General features: G+C 39.1%; 1 long non-coding RNA gene across 1 annotated transcript in view; it reads right to left on the reverse strand.

Moving 5' to 3' along the window:
• LOC134310532 (uncharacterized) overlaps positions 1-27,073 on the reverse strand; it is a 47,428-nt gene that overhangs the window by 13,140 nt on the left and 7,215 nt on the right. Inside the window, exon 3 of the long non-coding RNA XR_010011319.1 lies at positions 10,426-10,524. This is a non-coding gene — a long non-coding RNA (uncharacterized LOC134310532). The remainder of the gene's footprint in view (positions 1-10,425; positions 10,525-27,073) is intronic.

A 27,073-nucleotide genomic window follows, 5' to 3' on the forward strand; every position in this document is an offset into this window, starting at 1 on the left:
AACATCTTGTTCCATCCTTTTCCATTTCCAAAAAAAAATAAAAATAAAAAAACACTTTGGTTCTAACAGGTTTTAGCAGATTTGTGTTCTTCGACTGTTGTTTACCTAAACTTGAGAAATGAAATGTTCACCTTGGAAGCACTTCTGTAAGTCGCTCTGGATAAGAGCGTCTGCTAAATGCTGAAAATGTAAATGAAAATGTATGGTGGTGTACATTCCCTCCTGCAGTTTTCTACTATTTTGCATTACTTGAAGTCTGCCATTGTTTTATGCTATTATGAAATATTGTATCACTGTTAATATGCTGCAAATTAGAACATAACTTGTGTGTCTTCAAACATCTGTGTTTGAGATTTAGTCACTTTGATTGTAAGTGCACTGTCAGTGCTGGTCCGAAGTCCAGATAAAATAAGGAGGTTTGTGTCAGGTAGGGCATCCAGCCTAGCAATCAAGTTGAGTGTCCGCACATGGGTGGGACAGAAGTCAGGACAGAAGTCATGACTATATGAATAATAGTGATTACTAATTATAGATTTTAATACTATTATAGTGTTCAAATCCCCAGTCAGTGGAACATCTACGTACATACAGACATCATTGGATTTGTCTGGAAATGCTCGGGGCCCGATGATGGATTGGCCTCCTGTCCGGATGTGTTACTGCATTGTGCCCCGTGGCCCAGCTGCAAAAAAATAGTTTTACATATTTTGCAATTGCTACAAGCTAGAAGAACATCTGACATTACTGTGTTTAAAATGATTCCATGAGTGATAAAGGGTTAAAGCCCTTAATATTGCTAAATATTTTCATAAACAAGCCATGGCTCAATAACTGTTGCAAGCTGACTACTCCACCTTTACTAAAAATATTCAGTTATTTACAACCCCAAATCAGAAAAAGTTGGGACAGTATGGAAAATGCAAATAATACAAAAAAAACACAGAATTTCTTACATTTCCTTTAACTTTTATTTGATTGCAGACAGGATGAACCTGAGATATTTCATGTTTTATCTGCTCAACTTCTTTTCATTTATTAATAAACATCCATTCTTGCATTTCAGGCCTGCAACACATTCCAAAAAAATGTTGGGACAGTAAAGAATTTTGCACTTTGTAATGTTGCCATTCCTTTTCACCACACTTAAAAGACGTTTTGGCACCGAGGAGACCAAGTGATTTAGTGTTTCAGCTTTTATTTTGTCTCAGTACATTTTTCCTCCACACATTCTCTATTGGGGACAGGTCAGGACTGCAGGCAGGCCAGTCCAGTACCCGTACCCTCTTCTTCCTCAGCCTTGCCTTTGTAATGTGTGCAGCGTGTGGTTTTGCATTGTCTTGTTGAAAAATGCATGGACGTTCCTGGAAAAGATGACGTCTTGAAGGCAGCATATGTTGCTCCAAGATCTCAAAGTAGTCAAGAGCACTGACACACCCCCATACCATAACAGACCCTGGCTTTTGGACTTGTTGCTGATAACAGTCTGGATGGTCCTTTTCGTCTTTGGTTCGGAGCACGCGGTGTACATTTTTTCCAAAAAAACAACTGAAATGCTGATTCATCTGACCACAAAACACATTTCCACTGTGTGATGGTCCATCCTAGATGTTTTCGAGCCCAGAGAAGTCGACGCAGTTTCTGGACATGGTTAACATAAGGCTTCTTTCTTGCACAGTAAAGTTGTAAGTGGCATTTGTGTGTGCATGTAACTCTGTATTGTAGTGCTTAACAAAGGTTTGCCAAAGTAATCCCTCACCCATGTGGTTATATCAGCTATTGTTGAGTGGTGGTTCTTGATGCAGTGCTGTCTGAGGGATCGAAGATCACGGGCGTTCAGCTTAAGCTTGCACTCTTGGCCTTTACGCACTGAAATTCCTCCTGATTCCTTGAATGGTTTAATGATATTATGCACTGTAGAGGGAGAAACATGCAAATCCCTTCCAATCTTTCTTTGAGCTACATTGTTTTCAAACATTTCAATCATTTTTTCACACATTTGTTGACAAACTGGAGATCCTCTGATCATCTTTGCTTATTTTATTTTATTTGCATTTTCTATACTGTCCCAACTTTTTCTGATTTGGGGTTGTAGAAAAAATATATAACAAATGTTCATGCATATCAGTCTTTTTATTGTGAAAACTAGCCAAGAGTCCATCGAGGCACTGTCACTCCCAAAGAGCAAGCTCGGCCTAGACCCAGTACCCCCCTTTTCAGACTCCAGCATCACAAAAGCAGGCAGATTATACATTTGAAGGGATTAAGCTCTTCATAATCCAGCAAAACAAAGGTCTTTTTTTCTGAATATGGAGAGCTTGTAGCTTTGGACAGCGTCAGTTAGTCCTTATGGGACGTTTCCCTGAGAAAGACCCACATTTGCTTTTTTTTCCTCACTTCTTTTGTACCCCTCACCCATACACTGTGATGCAAGCCTTTAATGAGGCAACATGGGAAATCTAGGTAATACCAGCTAATAGAACAGAGGAAAGCATATTTTATAGCGTCACTTGACAGGGCTAACAAAACACTGTGCATCTTCTAATATGTTCTGGGACAATGGCTTTAACATCAGCAATCAAGCAGAGCAATGATGAGTCCAATAATATCAGCATAACAGTAATGTAAGACACTTGTCTCTATTTTGAGAAAGTCAATATTGAAATATGAACTCTAATCGAGCAGCCTGAGCAATGGCAGGCCACGGGACCTGCTTTTAATTTCATCACCCTGTCAGCTGTTATTAAAACCCATTTATCAGAAATGGAGAAGTGGGAAGGCAGGAGAAACGACGGAGACATGAACAGAGCGCAGGGTAAACGAAAAAGAGAGGGCAGGGAGCATGAAGGGGTGCACTGCTGTCACCTGAGGGAGTGAAAACCAAAAGAAGATGGGCTCACATTGTGAGATTAATGGCATAGAAGAGGTTTATAGTACTGTTGGGGTGTCTAACCATCCCCCTAGTATCCACCAAGCCCCAGTATAAAGCCCATCTGTATCTGTCTGGGGAGGTCACTACAGCTGGGGGATGTACCCCTTCTGTTTTGGGAGGAACAGGCCAAAACTGTGACTGGTTGTTACTAGGAATGTACTTGCTAATTATTATCTACGTGATTTTAAAATTTGGAAGCGCAACCAGAGTTTGCTGGCGTTCATGCATTAATTTTTAAAGGCACATTTAAGTATTTTCTTCCTCTGTGTATATAAGGGGTGCCCATTTATTCTAAGGTTGCACATGCCTCTATTATATATTATGTATTTATTCAACTAAACCAAACAGCTACAGATGTAGTATCACATCACACTTTTTATTCTAATGCAATAAAAAAAGATATTATCTATATATTATAGAGGAAAGAAATACAACTCCTGTCATGCACTACAATCAAAGTCATCAAATCAGTTTCCTTTAGGATATTCTGCTAGCACACCAGCGCCGAGATTCTGAGCTCCTCGGTGTGAAACTCGGTGTTGCCACCGGTCGACTGGGCGCCATCTAGCAGACATAATTGGCAGTGCCTGCAGCAGACACTTCGGACTATGTGGGTGTGGTTTTCAAATGCTGTGTAAGGACCCTGATTAGCAAATATAGAGCCGCCTGTGCAGAATGAACGGGTGAAAAAGGGTTCCGCTAAGGAAGCGTGAGCAGCAATATACCCACTTTGACTGTAATCAGGGATCCCCCAGCAGCGGAAGACAAATTGACTATGCTAAATCAGGAGAAAATGCATTAAAAAAAACAGTTAACTTTAACAAAGAGCTTTTTAAAATGTTTATTTTAATAAATGAATGATTTCTTTTGGCAACTCTTGTTAGAACTCAACACAACAGATCAGATTGATTTGGCACAGTTTTTATGCTGGATGCCATTCCTGACTCAAGCCTTCTAATTTATCTGGCCTTGGGACCAGCACTAGATGTGCAACTATATGTTTCCCCCAACAGCTAGGTTCACATTTTGTCATGAGTCTTCTGTAGTTTTAAGACCAGGCTGTGATTTAAACACCCAGAACTTAGAAGCAGCGTGGCTCTTACCATGACGTCACATGGGTATTTTTATCATTTGAATATACAGCATAGTGTGACAGCAAGTAGTGTTTAATATGATCTTGTTTTGACCTCTTTAACTATTAACTTTACTAACTAGCTAGCTAAGCGTGACGTTTGTAATAACATGGGTTCAGTGATTCCTTTAATTGGTGAATTATGCTTTGGGACTGTGAGTAGTGTTGAATTCTGGAAACATTTCCATGTAGGCAGTCAAAATTTTTCTTACTACTACAACCCCAAATCGGAAAAAGTTGGGACAGTGTGGAAAATGCAAATAAAATAAAAATGCAGTGTTCCTTACATTTACTTTTGACTTTTATTTTATTGTAGACAGTGTGAACCTGAGATATTTCATGTTTTATCTGCTCAACTTCATTTTATTTGTTAATAAACATCCATTCCTGCATTTCAGGCCTGCAACACATTACAAAAAAAGTTGGGACAGTAAAGCATTTACCACTTTGTAATGTTGCCATTCCTTTTCACCACACTTAAAAGATGTTTTGGCACCGAGGATACGAAGTGATTTAGTGTTTCAGCTTTTATTTCTTCCCATTCTTCCTGCAAACACATCTTAAGATGTACTGTACAACAGTACGGGGTCGTCATTGTAGCATTTTTCCTTTCAAAATTCTCCACATATTTTCTATTGGGGACAGGTCAGGACTGCAGGCAGGCCAGTCCAGTACCCGTACCCTCTTCTTCCCCAGCCATGCTTTTGTAATGTGTGCAGCATGTGGTTTTGCATTGTGTTGTTGAAAAAATGCATGGACGTCCCTGGAAAAGATGACGTCTTGAAGGCAGCACATGTTGCTCCAAGATCTCGATGTACTTTTCTGCATTAATGCTGCCATCACAGAAGTGTAAATGACCTTTGCCAAGGGCACTGACACAGCCCCATACCATAACACCAATTCTTAAATTACATTTTTACTCTTTTAAAAGTACTTTTTTAAAAGAGTTCAATGACACTGTCTCAAAGGAAGGTGGGAAAGAAACCAATGTAAACTGTGTAATAAAAAAAAGCCCTGAAAAACCCACTAATAAAGCAAGTGAAGGCTTTGGAGATGCATTTGGCAACCAATTTAGACTGTTTTAGCTGGGCAAATCAAAACAAAAACAGTTGTGGTTGGACAAAGAAAAGAATCTCTTGCAGAGGTATTTAAAATGTTATGGATTTATTTCAAAAATGGTTGATGGTGTTAAAGTATATAACTGCAAAATAAAACCAATTTTTCCAATTTTCAGAGTTCCTTCTATCAGTTTTGTGGTCTGGGATGGCACAAAGAGCACACTAGAATGTCATAAAATAAAGCAATAATAATATTAATAATAATAAATAACAATAATAATAATAATAACAAAACAATAATAACAAAAACAACAATAATAATAATAATAACAATAATAATAATAATAATAAAACAATAATAATAATAATAATAAAACAATAATAACACAACAATAATAATAATAATAACAATCATAATAACAAAACAATAATAACAAAACGATAATAATAATAACAATAATAATAATAATAATAACAATAATAATAAGACTTTGGGTTCATGAGTAGTTTTTGTTTTTGTTTTGTTTTTTCAAGTTGGTCACAAGTCAAAAGTTTTTATGAGGTTATGGCAGCACTGAAATCAGAATTGACTTAGTTAACTGTACACAAATCTCTTCTGTTAGTAACTACAATTGTCACTTTTAACTCTGACTGTAAGAATGAAGTCTTCTTTTGGTTTGGTTCGATTACTTTTAAAAATGTCATTTTTTATTTCCTTCTCATTCTGATCTGCCACATCCTCTCCTGTCTCTGTAAGACCTAACAGCCCCAGCAGGCATCCTCCAGTTACAGAAAATTAAATGATTCATTACTTTTTTTCATTCCTCTTAATGATGTACAAATGTGCAAAAATGAATAAATCACGCAGGTAAGAACTTCCCGCACAACGTGTTCTCGCCTAAATATTACATGACTGCAATCACAATCCTAGAATGAAAGAAAAAAAAAGTCCAATAAATTGAAGTGTGACAACATATGAATTTCAAATGTGAGAGGAGACATCAAAGTGCAACATCCTGGGTGCCTTCGACAAGGACGCTCGCTGATTTTTAATTCCACTGGCCTGATTGTATCAGCTGCCTAACAAAGACCTGTGCAGGCCGAGCCAGAGAGTGGCATCGGGCATGGAGAGATAGAGAGGGTGAAAGAGAGAGATGGAGAGAGAGGAGAATCTGAGAAAAAAAGGAGAGGAGATGGAGGAGTGGGAAGGAGAGAAGAAAGGAAAAGCTCTTGCGAACACAGACGGCTAGACCCTTTGTTGTCTTACTGATCACAGGGGCCCTTTCATCAGGGAGGGAGCAGTTTCTACTCCTCTCTATTTTGGTAAGGGTGTGTGTAAGTGTGTCCGTGTGTGTGTGTGTGTGTGTGTGAGTCCAGAGACCTGATCCACTTCTACAGAAAGATTGAAATAGAGAGTGCATGTGTTTATTTGACTGGTGTAGGTGTACAGTGTATTTTCAAGGGCAGTTAAACTGTCATGTTCTATTTGGGTCTAAATTACCCATTTCAGTTTTTTTTTTTACCTCAGATATATTATATAACACATATGACATTTGGGAAAATTAACCCTTTAATGGTCTCACCAAGAAAATAATGTTAAAACAAATTTATTTGCATTTCTTAATTTCTTGGGACTATACCAACAACAAACAATTAATATTTTGTTTACTAGTGCACACAGATTTTTTAATAAACCTCTACCAAACAGTTAAGATGATCACAGAATGATGCACCTCTACCAGTATTTTTGAGTTTAACATGCGTCAACCAAGGAGTAGATAAGGCCCAAAAAAAGATTATTTAAATAAAGCTGATTTTTATTTAGTATTAAGTATTTAGACTCAAAGTAAGCTCAACCAAATAATAGGTTAATGAATTAGTATGATGTTTTTTCCTCCCTGTCTTTGTTACCAAAATACTATTGATTAATTGAATTTGGGTGTGGCACGGTGGCTTGGTGGGTAGCACTATTGCCTCACAGCAAGAAGGTCCTGGGTTCGATCTCCAGGTCCTTTCTGTGCGGAGTTCGCATGTTCTCCCCGTGTCTGCGTAAGTTTCCTCTGGGAGCTCTGGTTTTCTCCCACAGTCCAAAAACATGCAGTGTGGTTAACTGGAGACACTAAATTGCCCAATAGGTGAATGTGTGTGTGTGTCTGCCCTGCGATGGACTAGCGCCCTGTCCAGGGTGTTATACTGTGTGCCTTGCGCCCATTGAAAAGCTGGGATAGGCTCCAGCACCCCCTGGCGACCCTAATTGGATAAGCGGTTAAGAAAGTGAGTGGCAGTGGGTGAGTGAATTTGGGTGACACAGTGGTTTGGAGGGTAGCACTGTAGCCACACAGTGAAAACGTCCTGTGTTTGATATCCAGGTTTGCGAGTTTTTCAGCGTGTCTGTGTGGGTTTCCTCCAGGGTAACCTGTAACTACCTATTCTGACAATTGATTAAATTAACAACAGAATAACAATTATGGCATAGAATTAATTTATGTCATTTTAATTTTTACCATGTACATTCATATTAATCTGAATATTTTGTTTCAGTTCCTCCACTCTTGTTATGCAAGGTGCCAGTCTGTGTCATATTTCCTCATTGCCAGATTCTTTGCTGTTACAAATAACATAATATTGTTCAGGATTGATGTCCATTTGTAGAAAACATGTTTAGGGAGTTTAATGTTTGTTTTTTGCATACGTACATTCATAACCTAATGAACAGGGAATTTACATAAACTATCCTTAACTAACTTTGACTTCTAACTAACTTTGGCTAATTGATCACAATTAACTAGAAATATCCTGTGTTGTTAATGGGGAAATGGGGAACCAACAAAAATATTATTATTTTTAATTAATATTGGTTTACTAATAAACCAAGATTTATTTTGTATTTTTTTACCATGTCACCTGCACAATTTTACCTTTGCCATTATGCCATTTTGTGGTGCTGGATTTAACACTGAGTATGTCAGATTTCCCAGCAATTACTTTCAAGAGATTCTTATAATGAGTTTGAATTACTGAAGTTAAAACACATTAGGATATATGGGATTAAGCTTGTGTCTCACCTGACAGACATTATAAATATACAGACGTACAATTTATACATTCTAAATGATCGTTTGTTTTATAATGTGTGCATGAATGTATGTGAGTAGGAAGCATGTGCATATGCTCCACACACACACACACACACACACACACACACACACACATACACACATAATCATACTTGTTGGCTTACAGACCACATGCTCATGCTGTTTTCTTTGGATCATGATGTGGGTATGCAGCAGAAGTTGAGTGTGTACAGGAATGACTGAAACTGCATAATTAGCTCAGAGCATGAGGGCATGCCAGACAGAAATGTGAGACATTTGGGATGCTGGCACGGGCTTGTGCCAATATTGCCATGTGCGCCAGACCGGATGACTAGGTAAACATAGCACTGTGTATGCTGGCAGTTTTTACACTTGACACTATGCTTATTTAATTAGCAATAAAGAGGACAATTGAGATTTAAAAAATACTTGCTAATGCCATGTGCTGATGCAGACAGATGAATTTAAATATAATTGTACATTTATGTCTGTTTTAGCACAGTAAAGATTAATAATTAAGCAGTAAACAATATGATACTTCAGATTTTAATGATTATAAATGTCTATAAATAAATGTTTAATTTTAATAAGTGTAACTTTGGAAAAAAGCATTTTAGAACGCAATTAGACAATTATTATTATTATTATTATTATTATTATTATTATTATTATTCATCCATCTTGTTGTTGGCCATCCTTCTCCTCTTTTACCTTCAACTCTTTATAGCATACTTGTATTTGTAAGTGAAGTGTTTTTATATCCATAAATAAACACAGAGTGACCATAATCTGGACAATTCTAATCTTTGTTTGAAGAGACAAATCTGAATATTTTGTTCCAGTTTCCTCACTCTCGTTCTGCAAGGTTCCAGTCTGTGTCATATTTCCTGACTGCTTTATTCTTTGCTGTTACCAGTAACATAGTATTGCTCAAGTATGATGTCCATTTGTAAGGGAGTTTAGTGTTTTTGCAGTAGTACTTTTTTGTGACTGAATGGTTAGAACACACACTTCTTTGTACACAATAAATAATTGTATATTTACTTCATATATTGCATTGCATTGTGTAATGTGTAAGCAAGATTATGACATAGCTGGAGAAGAAGGTTCTATAATGTCATTAACTGTGTTAAAGTTATTATTGCTTATACCTTAAAGATTCTCTGCGTACATAAAAAATACTGCTAGTTGAACTGTATTGAGTAAAACATACATGGAACAGTGGTCTTGAGCTAGGGTTAGGAAGAAAATACAAATTGTCAGGCTATTCTAATTTAATAATGTAGGGATGCTCAGATATAAGCTACATCACATGCTGGTGAAACATGAGTGATACTATCAAGCAAGCTTTATATTGCCATGGGCCTATAGGCTAATACACAGGAAAAACCTGATTGCATATCAGTTGGATATAATATGTATTATACATATTTCAAATTAATAAGCATATGGAATATTTGAGAAAGTGAAAATAATTTTTTTTATTTAAGCAACACAATTATCACCTATTTACCACTGTAAAAAATAATTGCCCCCAACTTAATTACTGGTTAAATCAATGTTATCAGAAATGTCTACAACTAAATGTTCTCTATAATTTAATATTTGTTGGCACCAATAAATACATTTTAAGCCCACTCATCTTTGTAATATCATTTTAATTCACAGCACTTGGTTATTAGGCATGAACTGTTTGTTTCAGGTTTGTCCCACACCATCTAGACTGGGTTCATTAAGTCAGTCCTGTCAACTAATAAGATAACAACAACAGATGAACTTGCTTTTTAAGTCACTGTCTTATAATCACAAACAAATGTCCATACATTTTCCTCATCAAATTCCCAGACAGTCAAATTCATGAGCCCTGGTGTGGCAGTGTAGGTAGTGGTTTCCTTTTTGCAACCCTCCAATTTTACCTAGAATTTTTAGCATTGTAGAAGTATAAACACTGACTTTACTGAGGCTAGAGACATTCTCAAAAGTATCAGATCATCTTACCCATTCCAAAATCATGGACGTTCAAAAGAATTAACAAATCACAGATTGTTCTTTTTACTATATTTTATAAATGTAAATAAAACATTTCTGGAAATAGAGTTTATATATTGTATACACATTTTTGCAAAAACTGTAGCTGAAACATACACTTAACAATTAAAAGGGTTCACATGTTTGTGTGTGCATAGTGTAGTCACATAGTTATCTTACCCCATGTAAAAGGTGCACTCAGAAAGCCATACCAGTCTCGGCAATAGGTTACACAAAGATGACATGCCACTTCTGAAGGTGGGATGGTAAAGATGGTACCTAAAACACAAGTTGTATTAGAAAGCAGATATAAAGACTGCAAATGAAACAAACCTCCACTTAAAAACCTAATCTCACCTATATAAACATAAAAAAATAAAGCCATCATGCAGGCGGGCGCATTAGGGCTCTCGGCTAGTAATATTAAAACATTTACATTTGCGCCATTTAGCAGACGCTTTTATCCAAAGTGACTTACAGTTATCACTGAATACAGTTTAAGCACCTGAGGGTTAAGGGCCTTGCTCAGGGAGGGGGGCAACTGTAGCATCCTGGTGATAATGGGGATTCAATCAGCAACCTTTTGATTAATAGTCCATTACCTTGCGCCCAGATGGTGCAGCGGGATATTCCGCTAGCTCACCAGCACCGAGATACTGAACTCCTCTGTTGGTAACTCGGTGTTGCCACCGGTCGGCTGGGCGCCATCCAGCGGGCATAATTGATAGTGCCGACACATTTCTGCTAGTGCGGGATGACCGGACGATGTGGGTCTTCAAATGCTGTGTAAGGACCCTGATTAGCAGATAGAGAGGCATCTGTGTAGAGTGTATGGGTGAAAAGGGGTTCCGCTAAGGGCTGTGCACGGCTCGGAAAAGGCATGAGCAGCAATATACCCACCTCGACTGCAATCAGGGATCCCCAGCAGCGGAAGACAAATTGACTATGCTAAATTGGGAGATGCATAAAATTGTTATTTGACCACAATTGTTGCTAAATCCTGTACATGTTAGGGTCCCTAAGCAAACAATAAATATAGAGTTTCTTTTATTTTTATTTTTTATTTTTATTTTGAGATAAGAGAAAGAGTGAGAGAGAGAGCGAGAGAGAGAGAGAGAGAGAGAGAGAGAGAGAGTGTGTACATTTATAATAGAGAGACATGGAATGAAAGACATATGATATCTATTATTATTACGTGTCAGGTGTGATTAGCAGGGTGGTTGCACCAATGAACATCGTTTTCCAAGCTGTCGGCACTACAGTCCTCATTCCCGCCCAGTCATCACTCACTACACACACACACATACACACACTCACATTATTTTTCACCTCAATTGCCACAAAAGCAATTTATAAAATGATGCCAAACAGATCAACAAGCAGTACGCTGATCCTCTGCGTGAACATTCTTATACTATAAAACACTCAAATCAAATCAATGCTTTGATAATTGAGAACAGTGTCAGTGAAAAGCCATTGTAGCTCACTCGAGCATATCTCATTGAGACAGATTGACTAAATGATTACTCTACATTATATTAAAACTGATGGGAAGTCAGTCACACATGTATACAATGAGCAAATTGACCTTTCATGTTTTAGCTACAGTATGAAACTGACCTTTCATAGGTTTGCTAATACTTTTATGGGACAGTTTAAAATAGCTGGAGAAGAAGGTTCTATAATGTCATCTACTGTGTCATGGCTCACTTATTTTTTGCACATATAAATAGTGCTAGCTGAAAAGTGTACAATTAAAAAGATCCCAGCTGGTGGAAGAACATTTTCTTACAAAGCTCCACAACTTTGGAATAATCTTCCTGCCTCTGTTCAGGATTCAGACACAGTCTCAATGTTCAAGTCTAGACTGAAAACATATTTATTTACTCAGGCTTTCCAAACTAGGGGTGTGTGGCTCTGGTCCTGGTGCTTTCCTGTTTGTCAGATTCTGGTGTTGCATGCTGGCTTCTGGCTGTGCCTGATTTCTGAACCCTAGTACCGGAGCTGCCCACCTCGACTATAGACAAAGACGCAGAGCTTGGGGGTTCTAGGTCATAGAAACTTGTGGTAATCAGTGATGTTGGGTTGGTGTCGTTCTGCCTCTCATGTCTGATCACTCAGGTTTGATGTCCTGTGAAATCCTTCATGTTACCTGCTCGCTTTCCCTTTTAGTGATGCTGTAATAATTAGGGGTGCCGGAGTCTAATGCTACTCTCTGCAGACCTGATTTTTTACTCTTAACGATTTCACATTTTAACTACATCTTCTGTTGTTTTACCCCGAGGTGGTTCTGACGGAAATCTGTTCATCCACCCAAGGTTGTCGAGACAACAACGCTGCTCCTGCTAGATCTGACGGAAACCTGGCATGTTCGCACCAAAAAAAAATGTCAAGAACTCACTGCGGACTTTATCACAAACTGGACTGAATAATAAAGAACTCCATTATTATTATTATTATTATTAATTCATTCACTTTCTTAACCGCTTATCCAAACAGGGTCGCGGGGGGGGGGGGGGTGCTGGAGCCTATCCCAGCTTTTCAATGGGCGCAAGGCACACAGTAACACCCTGGACGGGGCGCCAGTCCATTGCAGGGCAGACACACATACACACACACCTACACGGGGAGAACATGCAAACTCTGCACAGATAGGACCCGGACCGCCCTGCCTGAGGATCGAACCCAGGACCTTCTTGCTGTGAGGCGACAGTGCTACCCACTTAGCCATCGTGCCACCCATTATTATTATTATTATTATTATTATTTTGCTAGTTATAACTTTTCATTTAATTTAATTTTGTGTATGTATGATTTGTGTGGATTCTGCTCATTTAAGTTGTCCTCCAGGCTGCCCAGGAGGGAAGAGTCTGGTTCCTCTTAAGGTTTCTTCCTGTATTTTAAGGGAGTTTTTTCTTGCCACCGTCACCCTCGGCTTGCTCAACAGGTGTTTTTGGTCTGTTGGTCCTGGAGTCTGTAAAGTTGCTTTGAGACAATGTTCATTGTAAAAAGCGCTAGTCATAACCTGTCATACCTGTCATAAGTTTGCATACACTTGTATGGGACACTTTGTCATGTCAGAATTGTTTACTGATTGTGATTATTATGATTACCAATTTCCAATAACTTCTGTCTCCATATGAAGATAGTTTGACTGCATTTATTTAAGAATAACCCTGTTAAAAGGAAAATACAGTCAAGCAAGCATTAAATTACAAAGGGCTTAGAGAAATCCATTCAAGAAAGAAGTTCCTTTTTACATTTGCAGCATTTAGCAGACACATTTACACTTCACATTACAGTGAAGTGAATAACACTGATTAACAAGTCCAATCCATGGAGGCCCCACATTGCAACTTACAGGCCTTAAAGGATCTGCTGACAACATCTTGGTGCCAGATACCACAGCACACCTTCAGGGGTCTAGTGGGATCCATGCCTCGATAGGTCAGGGCTGTTTTGCCAGCAAAAGGGGGACCAACACAATATTAGAAAGGTGGTCATAATGTTATGCCTCATCGATGTATCTGAAGTAACAACTGGCATCGAATACCATTGAGCAATTGGATGTTAAGGGCCTTGCTCAACAGTGACATCTTCTTGATGGTGGAGCTTGAACTGGCCAACCTTATGATTACTAGTCCAGAACCCTAACTGCTGAGCTACCACTGCCACAATAAGGCTTCTTCCCACTGAGTAAAACAGCAAGCTGGAGACGATTGAATTGAAGGGGATTGAAACCTGGACCATAAAAATGCAAAGGATGGGCTCTACCACTGAGTTATATTTACTTCACCTTTCTCTTTTTTGTGGTCTTTTTTATTTTGTTCATATGATGAACAATCAACTTTATTTCCGCTTTAAGGCACATACATTTTTTTTCTTTTATTATGGGATGTCTAACCATCCATAGAAAGTGTAAGAAGAAGTTTTATTTTCCTTGGTAGGGGCTTAATGTTTTTGGACTAATATATGTGTTCCCAACCATTTTATGACAGAAATGTAACATAAATCATTAACTTTCAAAGCAGCAATGACATGCATATCACTTACAAGTGTATGTCAACTTTTGACTTCAGCTGTGCATCTAAACCAAACATGGATTTATAATGGTAAGTCAACAAAGCAGGGCAAGCTTCTAGGCAGAGAGCAGAAATTATTAATCAGCGGTGGTGTGTGTTGCTTTGGGCAAAAGAACCTGCAGCACCACTGTTTTTTAATTGCTAGAAAATGAGTGTTAACAGGGAAGAGGAGGTGGGGGAGGGCTTGGAGTAAAACAAGCCTTCTTGTTCATATGGCAAAAAGAAAAGTGTAAAAAATAGAGATTGCATAAAATTAAATAGAGTATTTAGGTCTAGGAGAGAGTTTACAACACTGTTGTAACTAGAAATTTAAAAATAAAAACTCTAAAAAAAAGGGTTAGTAAAGCAAGTTACAGCTCAATTATGAGCCGGCCGGGTGCCCATACAGACAATAATTGGCTTGTTTGGGGGAAGGAGGGTCGAAGAGATTCCTCATAACTGCTGCAAATATGACCTCTGCTGGCTGGTCGATGGTGCCTGCTCAGAGACAGGTAATAATGGAGACTGGTGCATGACCCTCTGTGCACGATACGGTTCTCCATATGAACCCAGCCTGCATGTCAGGGGGATGATTAAAAAAGTTACTAAAGCAAGTTTGAATCTCAGTGCAGTTATCAGCCGATCGGGCACTCATACAGACAATAACTGGATTGTTTGGGGGAGGGAGGGTCGAAGGGATTCCTCATAACTGCAGCAAATACAATCTCTGCTGGCTGGTCAATGGTGCCTGCTCAGAGGCAGGGGATAATAGAGAGTGGTGCATGACCCTCTGTGCACGATACGGATCTCCATATGAACTTGCATGATGCAGGTGAAAATAAGAGGTCAGCTACTGCATGCATGTCAGTGGGATGATTAAAAAAGTTACTAAAGCAAGTTTGAATCTCAAAGTTATTAGCCGACCGGGCGCCCATACAGACAATAATTGGCTTGTTTGGGGGAGGGAGGGTGAAAGAGATTCCTCATAACTGCTGCAAATACGACCTCTGCTGTCTGGACGATGGTGCACAGAGACGGTGGATATACTGCACGCATTTCAGGCAGATAATTTCAAAAAGTTACTAAAGCAAGTTTGAATCTTCGCACAGTTATCAGCCAACCGGGCACCCATACAGACTGGCTTGTTTGGGGGAGGGAGAAATTCCTCATAACTGCTGCAAATACAATCTCTGCTGGCTGGTCAATGGTGCCTGCACAGAGACAGGGGATAATGGAGATTGGTGCATGACCCTCTGTGTTCGATACGGATCTCTTCTGATGCAGGTGAAAACAAGTGGTCAGCTACTGCACACATGTTGGGGAGGGAGGGGTGATGCATTAAAAGGTTACTAAAGGTTATTTAAAGATTTAATACCTGCTTCATTTACTCTCTTACTCCCACCTAGGGGCAAATTGGTGCAGCCAGTCATTTTGAATGCTTTTAAAAGTGGGGAAAATGTATATTAATTATTAGGCAAATCAGTGATACAGTAAACGTGCCAAAAAATACAGTATTTATACTGGTCTTTACATAATAAAGCAAATAACAGGGCGACAGGGAGACTGAAGAGCCTTTCAAAGTGCAAACTCAATTTGCCACTCATGCTACACCTTAAATCCCCCTGTAGATATGTGTGTGTGTGTGTGTGTGTGTGTGTGTGTGTGTGTGTCGGGGGGTGTATGTGAGTGGGTGCAGCACTTTCCTCTGTATTTTAAAGTTTCCCACTGAAGACACAAACTCTTAGAATAATTAGTCAGGCATTTCTAAGTCTCCTCTAGCCTCTCTCTAACTGTTTCCAAGACCCACAAGGCGAAAATTGCAGCTGGGCTTTTGGGACTCCACCTCAGTGTTCGGGGGTGACCCAGGCACAAGCGGCTCTCAGACTGGTCAATCCGCAATTAAAAGCAGTCTAACTCAATTCAGTCTGCTTGCAAGTGCTTGAGCCCAGACAGCAATGAGACTCTAGCAGTCAGAGGCTGGTCATGACCCCTCTTTAACCAAAATCTGAATGAGTATGGTCAATCTCATACGCAATTTCCCAGTCTCATGTTAAAAGACTGGGTCACATATGCGCATGCAGAGTTTCCTTGCATTACTGTGGGACTTTCAGTGGTACTCATACAACAGGTTACTGCATGGGCAGGGGTAGTATAATGAGAAAACGTCAGTCATCTAATCAGGTGCCTTGATGCTGATGCTGTGGGTCTGGCACCTATGAAACACTGTGTGCAGAGTTTCATACCCTATACAGTGTGGTCATCCAGTGCTGGGTATCACTCTTTAAACCATCCATGGACTGTTAACAATTCTGGCTTTTTAATCTACTGCCATCTTTTTCGGATGAGAGAGAACAATCAGAGTAGCTAGAGGAAACCTATGCAAACATGGTGAGAACAAGCAATATTTAATGTCTAATTAATTTTGTAGTGTTTGAATAGTTATTGGACTGCTGCAAACCTTGTTATGATTGCAGACAGTCATAATTTACATACAGGGACGTACTCTGTGCTGAAATTTTAATCAACAATTACTGTATGTGTACAAGTGCTACCTACAAGCAGTAAGAAGCCAACATTACTTTAGAACCCACTGGTTTGGAGCCTATCTACAATATACCCATATTGTTTAAAACATAGCTATTTCAGCTTCATAAAAAAATACATCACCCCAAGCATTTTCAAAATATCCCTCCATTTACACGAAAATCCTACACAAAAAAGCTGATATGAGCATGCCAGCACAATATTCACAATAGTCATTGTAAGCGGTTGAAATAAATATCAACAGCATGCATATTACACAATATATAAATCTTAAGGTACACTTGACACAAGGCGGGAACACAACCTGGACTAGATGCTAACCTATTTCAGAGCACCACACTCAGGAAATTATATTACTTACATACAGCTACGTATGTGCAACTTAATACAGCCAATTCATCTTTTTTTTAATGCTAATGGGTGAGTTGCACAGTGGCTCAGAGGGTAGCACTGTTGCCGTAAAGCAGAAAAGTCCTGGGTTAGATTCCCACATGGAGCGGTCAGGGTCCTTTCTGTTTGGAGTTTGCATGTTCTCCCAGTGTGACACAAGGCCAAGTGCAACCTTGTACAGCCAATTCACCTTTTATGATTTGGGAGGGCGGCACATTGGCTCAGTGGGTAGCACTGTTGCCTTATAGTAGGAAGGTCCTGGGTTAGATTCCCAGGTAAAGTGGTCTGGGTCCTTTCTGTTTGGAGTTTGCATGTTCTCCCAATGTGACTGTGACACAAGGCCAAGTGCAACCTAGTACAGCCAGTTCACCTTTTGTATGCTTTTGGGAAGGTTGCACAGTGGCTCAGTGGGTAGCACTGTCGTCTTATAGCAGATAGGTCCTGGGTTAAAATCCCAGGTGGAGTGGTCTGGGTCCTTTCTGTTTGGAGTTTGCATGTTCTCCCAGTGTGACACAAGGCCAAGTGCAACCTAGTACAGCCAGTTCACCTTTTATGATTTGGGAGGGTGGCACAGTGGCTCAGTGGGTAGCACTGTCGCCTTATAGTAGGAAAGTCCTGGGTTAGATTCCCAGGTGGAGCGGTCTGGGTCCTTCCTGTTTGGAGTTTGCATGTTCTCCCAGTGTGACACAAGGCCAAGTGCAAATTAGTACAGCCATCTTAGTACATCTTTTTATGTTTTAGATGTGTATAAATGGTAAGTCAACAGATGTGTATAAATTAGGGGGTGATTAGAACACAATTTCAATATAAAAAACATTATTTATTTACATTTTCTATGAAATTAGACAAAACCATAAAGTAACAAGGCTAAGAATGTTTTGTGAACAGTTAAAAAGGCTCTGGGGTCTTAGGGACCCCAAATAAAACATAAAGGTTAATATGCACTTTGAATGGTACTTCTTACCTTTTAGTTTACTATTTGCTTTGATAATTAATCCAAAATTAAAAAGCAACAGCTGACTTTGAGTAGTCCTGTGTCTCTTATTTTTCTACAAATTCAGCTAGGGCAGGAATGTGAAAAACAGGTAACATTTATTTGGGACTCATTGTTACTATTTTTTAGATGATTATATAAAATTCTGATCAGATTTTCTAAGCTTTCATGACTGCAAAAAACTCTGACAGATTAAATGCAAAGACGTACCTTAAGACCTCACACTAAGCTCTTTGATTAGTCTATACAGTTTAGAAGTTTATCCGCCTGCAAAAGTTACTCAGCCTTTATAAGTGTTATGCTTGTAGCATAATAAAAAGGCAAAAGAAGAAAAAACAGACAGGTCTAGTAAATGCTGCAGAAGCGCGCACAGGGGCCGAAGGGGATGATCAGGCTCCATTAGAACTGCATTAACATGAATTACTATTTAATTAAGTGAAAGCAAATGATTAATAATTTTTAAGAGGGCCTCTGGACATCGCTTGTGTGTATATTAATGAGTTGAATACCACAACTCTGCTTTCCAGCCACTTACGTTCAACAGATACATAATAGTCCTCTGAGATTTTTAACCCCAGAAACTAAATGCTGTAAATATCTCAGAGGAATTTCTGAATATTACATCTTATCTTTGCTTATTTTATTACTAGAAGGATTATATCACAAAGTACCCAAAGAGCCAAGGCTGAGTTTTAATCATAATAATAAATATGCAATTATAGACGATGCATTTATATCACAATTAGTTTTCTTATATTTAAGTATAATGCTTTTACACCGATCAGCCATAACATTAAAACCACCTCCTTGTTTCTACACTCACTGTCCATTTTATCAGCTCCACTTACCATATAGAAGCACTTTGTAGTTCTACAATTACTGACTGTAGTCCATCTGTTTCTCTGCATGCTTTGTTAGCCCCCTTTCATGCTGTTCTTCAATGGTCAGGACACTGACATGGTGGTGGTGTGTTAGTGTGTGTTGTGCTGGTATAAGTGGATAAGACACAGCAATGCTGATGGAGTTTTTAAACACCTTACTGTCACTGCTGGACTGAGAATATTCCACCAACCAAAAATATTCAGCCAACAGCGCCCTGTGGGCAGCGTCCTGTGACCACTGATGAAGGTCTAGAAGATGACCAACTCAAACAGCAGCAATAGATGGGCTATCGTCTCTGACTTTACATCTACAAGGTGGACCAACTAGGTAGGAGTGTCTAATAGAGTGGACAGTGAGTGGACACGGTATTTAAAAACTCCAGCAGCTGTTGTGTCTGATCAACTCATACCAGCACAACACACACTAACACACCACCACCATGTCATTGTCACTGCAGTGCTGAGAATGATCCACCACCCAAATAATACCTTCTCTGTGGTGGTCCTGTGGGGGTCCTGACCATTGAAGAACAGCATGAAAGCAGGCTAAAAAAAAGCATGCAAAGAAACAGATGGACTACAGTCTGTAATTGTAGAACTACAAAGTGCTTCTATATGGTAAGTGGAGCTGATAAAATGGACAGTGAGTGTAGAAACAAGGAGGTGGTTTTAATGGTATGGCTGATATAACATAAAATACCGGTTCTTAAACTTTGCAAAATAAGGCTGATTGACACTGATGGACTCAAAATGTTGCATTTTTTTTATTGCGTAAATGTACTTTTAAAAAGTACAACAGCTCTGTTATTAGATAAAATCTTCTTGGCGTGTGTTTGTCTATTCTTTAAAAGCATCTCTCATGAATAATTAATTTCTGCCAGGTAAAGAAATCATACATTTGAGTTTTTTAAATATACTTTAAATAACATATAAAAATATTTTAAGTTAATACTACAATTCAGAATAGCACTGACACTGGCCTTGTTCACACTAACACATGTACATTTGAAAACCCACTTCTCTTATTTTTTTATTTATTTTGTCTTTCCAACCACACTTTTTAAATTCACTTTCTAATGTAAGAGATAGATCTGTTTCTCTGCTTCTTGGTCAGGGAGAACATCACAATCTATGTGGATGAGGTCCTTTGGCCTGACCAGGATCAACTGTGGGATGCAGAGTGATCTGTTTTATTGCATTTTGCTTTTTTGTCAGTTTAACTAAACATGTATCTGTGCACTGAACTGAACTGCACTTAAATTTACTGAGTTTTGCTACATACTATGTAAACAAGGTACAATTTGTGTTGCATGTACACCGATCAGCCATAACATTAAAATCACCTGCTTTTTTCTACACTCACTGTCCATTTTATCAGCTCCACTTACCATATAGAAGCACTTTGTAGTTCTAGTCAGGACCCCCACATGACCACCACAGATTAGGTATTATTTGGGTGGTGGATGATTCTCAGCACAGCAGTGACACTGACATGGTGGTGGTGTGTTAGTGTGTGTTGTGCTGGTATGAGTGGATCAGACACAGCAGCTCTGATAGAGTTTTTAAACACCTCACTGTCACTGCTGGACTGAGAATAGTCCACCAACCAAAAATAACCAGCCTGTGACCAACCAATAACTGTCCTGTGACCACTGATGAAGGTCTAGAAGATGACCAACTCAAACAGCAGCAATAGATGAGCGATCATCTCTGACTTTACATCTACAAGGTGGACCAACTAGGTAGGAGTTTCTAATAGAGTGAACAGTGAGTGGACGAAGTATTTAAAAACCCCATCAGCATTGCTGTGTCTGATCCACTCATACCAGCACAACACACACTGACACAGTGTCACTGCAGTGCTGAGAATGATCCACGACCCAAATAGTACCTACTCTGTGGTGGTCCTGGGAGAGTCCTGACCATTGAAGAACAGCATGAAAGCGGGCTAACAAAGTATGTAGAGAAACAGATGGACTACAGTCAGTAATTGTAGAACTACAAAGTGCTTCTATATGGTAAGTGGAGCTGATAAAATGAACAGTGAGTGTAGAAACAAGGAGGTGGTTTTAATGTTATGGCTGATCGGTGTAAATGTAGTACTTTAAATGCTTTTTTTGGGACAAAGAACCCTACAGTTTACCAAAATAAGAAAAAGGAAACTTATTACCACACACTTGTTGGCACCTAAATATGTAGCATGGCCTCATCAAGCCAAAGCATACACAAACACTTAATAGTAGAATTTTGAATTGATCACATCATTGTTTATTTGGTGCTCTGTAAGAGATAAGCATATAATAGGTGTGTGTATAGTTTGGTGGAAGAAATCAGTTTTAAGAAGCGTGACCACTCTTTTTTTTTAGTTTCACTTTGTGAGAGATTTGTTGAGTTTTGTAGTTGAGTAGTTTACTCTTTTTAGTTTGTGTTCAGAGTTTTGAGAAATTGAGCACAGATTCTGGAAATGTTCTTAAAAGTTTGGGGTAGAACCATATGTAGAGAAAGCATTTGGAATCCAGACTATTCCATTTAAAGAAACAGTAGACATGAAATACAATTTTGTATTTCATAGATACTCAATGCATACCGTTTTCTTTTGATTATTCAGTGTGAATTGTGTACGAGTATTGTGGCCAAAACACATAAAACAAAATCTTTTAATATATTAGTGGTAATGTGGATTATTACTGGAACTTCTTTAGTTATTAACTAAGAACATGGACAGCAACAACATGGCAGGTTAATGGCAAAAGTCCTCAGGCTCAGATAGATTTGATTCTCCAGGATATTTTTTTGTCTCCCAGGGTCCCTGTGATTTAGTAACAGCTTCATCCTGATCAAAGCTCTGATGGTTTTCTCACTTATCCTGAAAACATTACGTGCCAGACAGGAATACACTTTAGACAGCACATCACATACTCACATTTTCACTTACAAAGTTACACATATGGGTAATTTAGAGTAGTCAATCCACTCTAGAAGTACACCAAAAAACCCCAAAGCCACAGAAAAAGCATGCCAGACAGTAACCAGGGGTAAGGATCTTATTTAAATCCCCAGGAACTTAAAGCCTTGGTGGCACCAACACTACCTGCTGAGCTACAATTCCACCCTTAAAAGCCGTTTCGAGCAGTTAATTTATGTAAGTTCTCATCTTTATTCATAGTCTGCCAATATTTACGGATCAAACAGTTGACAAAAACAGTCAGACAAACATATCACTAGCATTTTGTTTATTTTAGACATGTAAACATTAATTTGGATCAGCAACAGTACATGAATGATGGACACTGATAATCCTGGAGTCACTGATGCAACTAAAAATAATAACATTTAGAAAATGGAAGCTAAAGGCTTTAAAAAGGATGCATATTTATAAATGATTAGACCTGATATGAATGCATACTCATACAACACAAAATCCTCAAAGTTCTACTTGTGAGCCTGAAAAACTTTAAAGTCATGACGCTATCTGCATTTTCATTCCTCTTATCGGTTTAGTCGTATCTTAATATGGATCAGGATTAGTTAGTGCTTTCAACATCGTCAGACAAACTTAATAATAAGACTCTGAAGAAATAATAGGGATTTGATCAGCTATCGAGGTGACAGACAGAAGAGTGTCCAAATGTATTCAGGTGCATGCTTCCAAAACCCCTTCTGCCCACAAGCTGTTTACCTCTCTATCAGCTGCTTACTAAGAGCTAGGCCACCATCCATATTCAGGCCCAAATTCCACTGCTTATCGCCCCAACCCTATCCAAAAGCTCCCTGTGTACCCCTCCACACATACATACATACATAAACACAGCTTCATGGAAGTCAGTGGGCAAGTACACACCCGGGAGGGGGACAGGATAAAGATCACCTTGAATTCAAAGTAGAGGATTGAGGCCTCAGTGGACGGAGCATCAGCCATGCAGGTTATGACAAACAACAAAGTGTGTGTCTGTCTTTCTGTTTGTCTGACTACCCTAATGGTTTGTTTGTCATTGTGCTTTCTGTTAAGCATAAATAAATAAGTACACTGATCAGCCATAACAATAAAACCACCTCCTTGTTTCTACACTCACTGTACCTTTTTTCAGCTCCACCCCCCATATAGAAGCACTTTGCAGTTCTACAATTACTGACTGTAGTCCATCTGTTTCTCTGCATGCTTTGTTAGCCCCCTTTCATGCTGTTCTTCAATGGTCAGGACCCGCACAGGACCACCACAGTGCAGGTATTATTTGTGTGATGGAACATTCTCTGCACTGCAGTGACACTGACACGGTGGTGGTGTGTTAGTGTGTGTTGTGCTGGTATGAGTGGATAAGACACAGCTATGCTGATGGATTTTTTAAACACATCACTGTCACTGCTGGACTGAGAATAGTCCACCAATCAAAAACATCCAGCCAACAGCACCCCGTGGGCAGCGTCCTGTGACCACTGATGAAGGTGGTGAAACAGCAGCAATAGATGAGCGATCGTCTCTGACTTTATATCTACAAGGTGGACCAACTAGGTAGGAGTGTCTAATAGAGTGGACAGTGAGTGGACACAGTATTAAAAAACTCCAGCAGCGCTGCTGTGTCTTTTCCATTCATACCAGCACAACACACACTTTTACACCACCACCATGTCAGTGTCACTGCAGTGCTGAGAATGATCCACCATCTAAATAATACCTGCTCTGTGGTGGTCCTGTGGGGGGTCCTGACCATTGAAAAACAGGGTGAAAGCAGACAAACAGTACAAACAGAACATAACATGAGCACTCATATACAGAAGCATGCTCACATGTACAATATGACTCACATATTTACTTTCTTAATGTAATTTTTGTTGAGTAAATGAGTAACATACATTTGTTTGTTTAATGGAAACACCATATTTAATGTAATTTCTGTGGTCTTTAATGGTATTTTTTATATAAAAGCTTATATGTGACATCAAACGGGTTTGAGCGTAATGCACAATAATTTATATCCTCAATACTCACCCACCCCACACACATCTTAAAACTTGTATTTTTTGTTATTGCATTTCAACAAAAAACTGAAGAAAATGCAATTAGATTTTTCTCAGAAAGCATGATTTTGTTAAGCTGAACAGTTGACCCATTTTAGCTGAACACAAAAATTCAGCTTTGAGTACGACACATGATATTTCAATAGCTGTAGAATTAAAGTATTAATCTTAAAGATACAATATTTTCAAAACAAAACCATTTAGAACACTCAGTCTAATAAATCACCAAGCAAAATAGTTGTGCATTATGTGAGTAGTAATTTATATCTGACTTTTAGAGGATATAACAAAATAGCCCAGTTTAGCAGAACTCTATCTATATGCTTTCCCCAAATTCCATTTAATTGTCATTATGTCACTGAAAAGTTTATTTCTTAAGTTATAAAGATATTTGTATGAGGAAATACTTTGGGAAGTAGGAATTATTGCTGCTTCCTACAGATATACACAGTTGAATCCCTCAGGCAGTGTGCAGGGTGTGTACTTAAATTTCAACACAGCGTGCTTATATCAGCTCTCTTTTATAATAAGGTCTGTAATAAAGATATTGTAGTTAATTTACATCATGATACACTTTTATGTGTTTAGTGAGTGTTAGTAAAAGTTAGAGCTGTTATCATTCCATTGTGACTTACTGCAACATATTAGTGGTTGGACATTAAAATTAGTGTTATTTCTCAGGCATTCTATTGTTAAATACCTTTTGGCCACTCTCAAAAGGTCTTAAATAATAATACGTGTTAGCTTTAAGTACCTTTTGGCTAATTTTAAGTTAATATTACGATTAATACCACAATGTTTAATAAACGTGTTTTTCATTATTATGTAATAATTGTGCACACTTCTATTTAACAATCCGCCAGTTGAAAAGTCTGGAAGTAGCTTTGACCTGTTATGTTTTTTCCCCCCTACAAATTAGGCTTTCCTACCAGCATAAGGAGAGGCAAACCGAAAAAAGAAACAATATACACTGATCAGCCATAACATTAAAACCACCTACACTCACTGTCCATTTTATCAGCTCCACTTACCATATAGAAGCACTTTGTAGTTCTACAATTACTAACTGTAGTCCATCTGTTTCTCCACATATTTTTTTAGCCTGCTTTCACCCTGTTCTTTAAGGACTCTCCCAGGACCATTACTGGGTAGGTATTATTTGGGTGGTGGATCATTCTCAGCACTGCTGTGACACTGACATGGTGGTGGTGTGTTAGTGTGTGTTGTGCAGGTATGAGTGGATCAGACACAGCAGCGCTGCTGGAGTTTTTACATACCGTGTCCACTCACTGTCCACTCTATTCGACACTATTACCTAGTTGGTCCACCTTGTAGATATAAAGTCAGAGACAATCGCTCATCTATTGTTGCTGTTTGAGTTGGTCATCTTCTAGATCTTCTTCAGTGGTCACAGGACGCTGCCCACTGGGCACTGTTGGCTGGATATTTTTGATTGGTGGACTATTCTCAGTCCAGCAGTGACAGTGAGGTGTTTAAAAACTCCAGCAGCGCTGCTGTGTCTGATCCACTCATACCAGCACAACACACTAACACACCACCACCATGTCAGTGTCACTGCAGTGCTGAGAATGATCCACCACCCAAATAATAGCTACTCTGTGGTGGTCCTGTGGGGGTCCTGACCATTGAAGAACAGGGTGAAAGCAGGTTAAAAAAGCATGCAGAGAAACAGATGGACTACAGTCAGTAATTGTAGAACTACAAAGTGCTTCTATATGGTAAGTGGAGCTGATAAAATTGACAGTGAGTGTAGAAACAAGGAGGTTTTTTTCACCTCCTAAATAAATGCAGAATTTGTACTGGGATCTCAATTTGAAATCTGAATCTAAAGTCATGTGCATGGTCACGGCTAAACAGTTAAGTGTCTGATGCCCTCTGATGGTCTGGGGACCTTTCCTGGGTGTGTTTCCACCTTGTGAGTGTTTCCATGTATGCTCCAGATGCAGTATGACCCTGAGGCTGAAGGGACAACTGAAAATAAATGAATGACTGTGTCTCTCTGTGTTTTGGTGGTTAATTTAATGGCGCGTCAGTGCGGTTTATTTATGTCGGTGTTGTCAGAGCCCTGCCAAATTAGCCCAAAGATAAGTGGAGAGATGAAGGAAGATAGCATCATTTTTACTGCTAAGGGAAACGTTACCTTGGTGTTCCCAAGGGATTCTGGCACAGTAGTCTGAGTTTGTTAGCCAAAAAAGCTGATAGAGAGAGAGAGACAGAGAGAATTATCTGAGCACAGTATCTGATCCTAAATTGAGAAACACCTTGACGAAGTACAGACTGAGCGCACACTGGCTGAAGAGACGGGGCGACACCCGGTCCTGGCTCCCCCGAGAGGAGAGGCTGTGCCAGCACTGCACTGTCAGTACAGCAGAGACGGAGCTGCACTTCCTCACCCAGTGCACCAACTACCACCACACTCGGTCCCAATTCCTCCCCAAATATAATAACATTATTCCCAACTTTTACTCCCTCCCAGGCCCCGACAAACTGCCCCACCTACTGGGGGTGCACAGAGAGAGCTGCATGCTAGCAGCACTCTACACACACACCTGCCACCATGTGAGGGACAGTGGGTGACCATGTCTCTCACACACACACACACACACACACACACTTTGGTTCTTTTACTGCTTAAATTTAGTTCATGTCACTGTTTGTTTATTTACTGTTTATTTTTCTCATATTGTTATTACCATTTGCACTGTTTTTCTTACATTTTTATATGCATATCTGTAACTTTGTATATATTCTATATCTTCTATTTTGTATTACTACTATTATTATAGTTGGGGTTTTTTTTATTTTACTTTATTTTTTAATTATATTTAATAAATACACCAATCAACCCTTACATTAAAACCACCTCCTTGCTTCTACACTCACTGTCCATTTTATCAGCTCCATTTACCATATAGAAGCAC

Source organism: Trichomycterus rosablanca, chromosome 3, assembly GCF_030014385.1.
Source record: "Trichomycterus rosablanca isolate fTriRos1 chromosome 3, fTriRos1.hap1, whole genome shotgun sequence".
Classification (NCBI taxonomy): domain Eukaryota; kingdom Metazoa; phylum Chordata; class Actinopteri; order Siluriformes; family Trichomycteridae; genus Trichomycterus; species Trichomycterus rosablanca.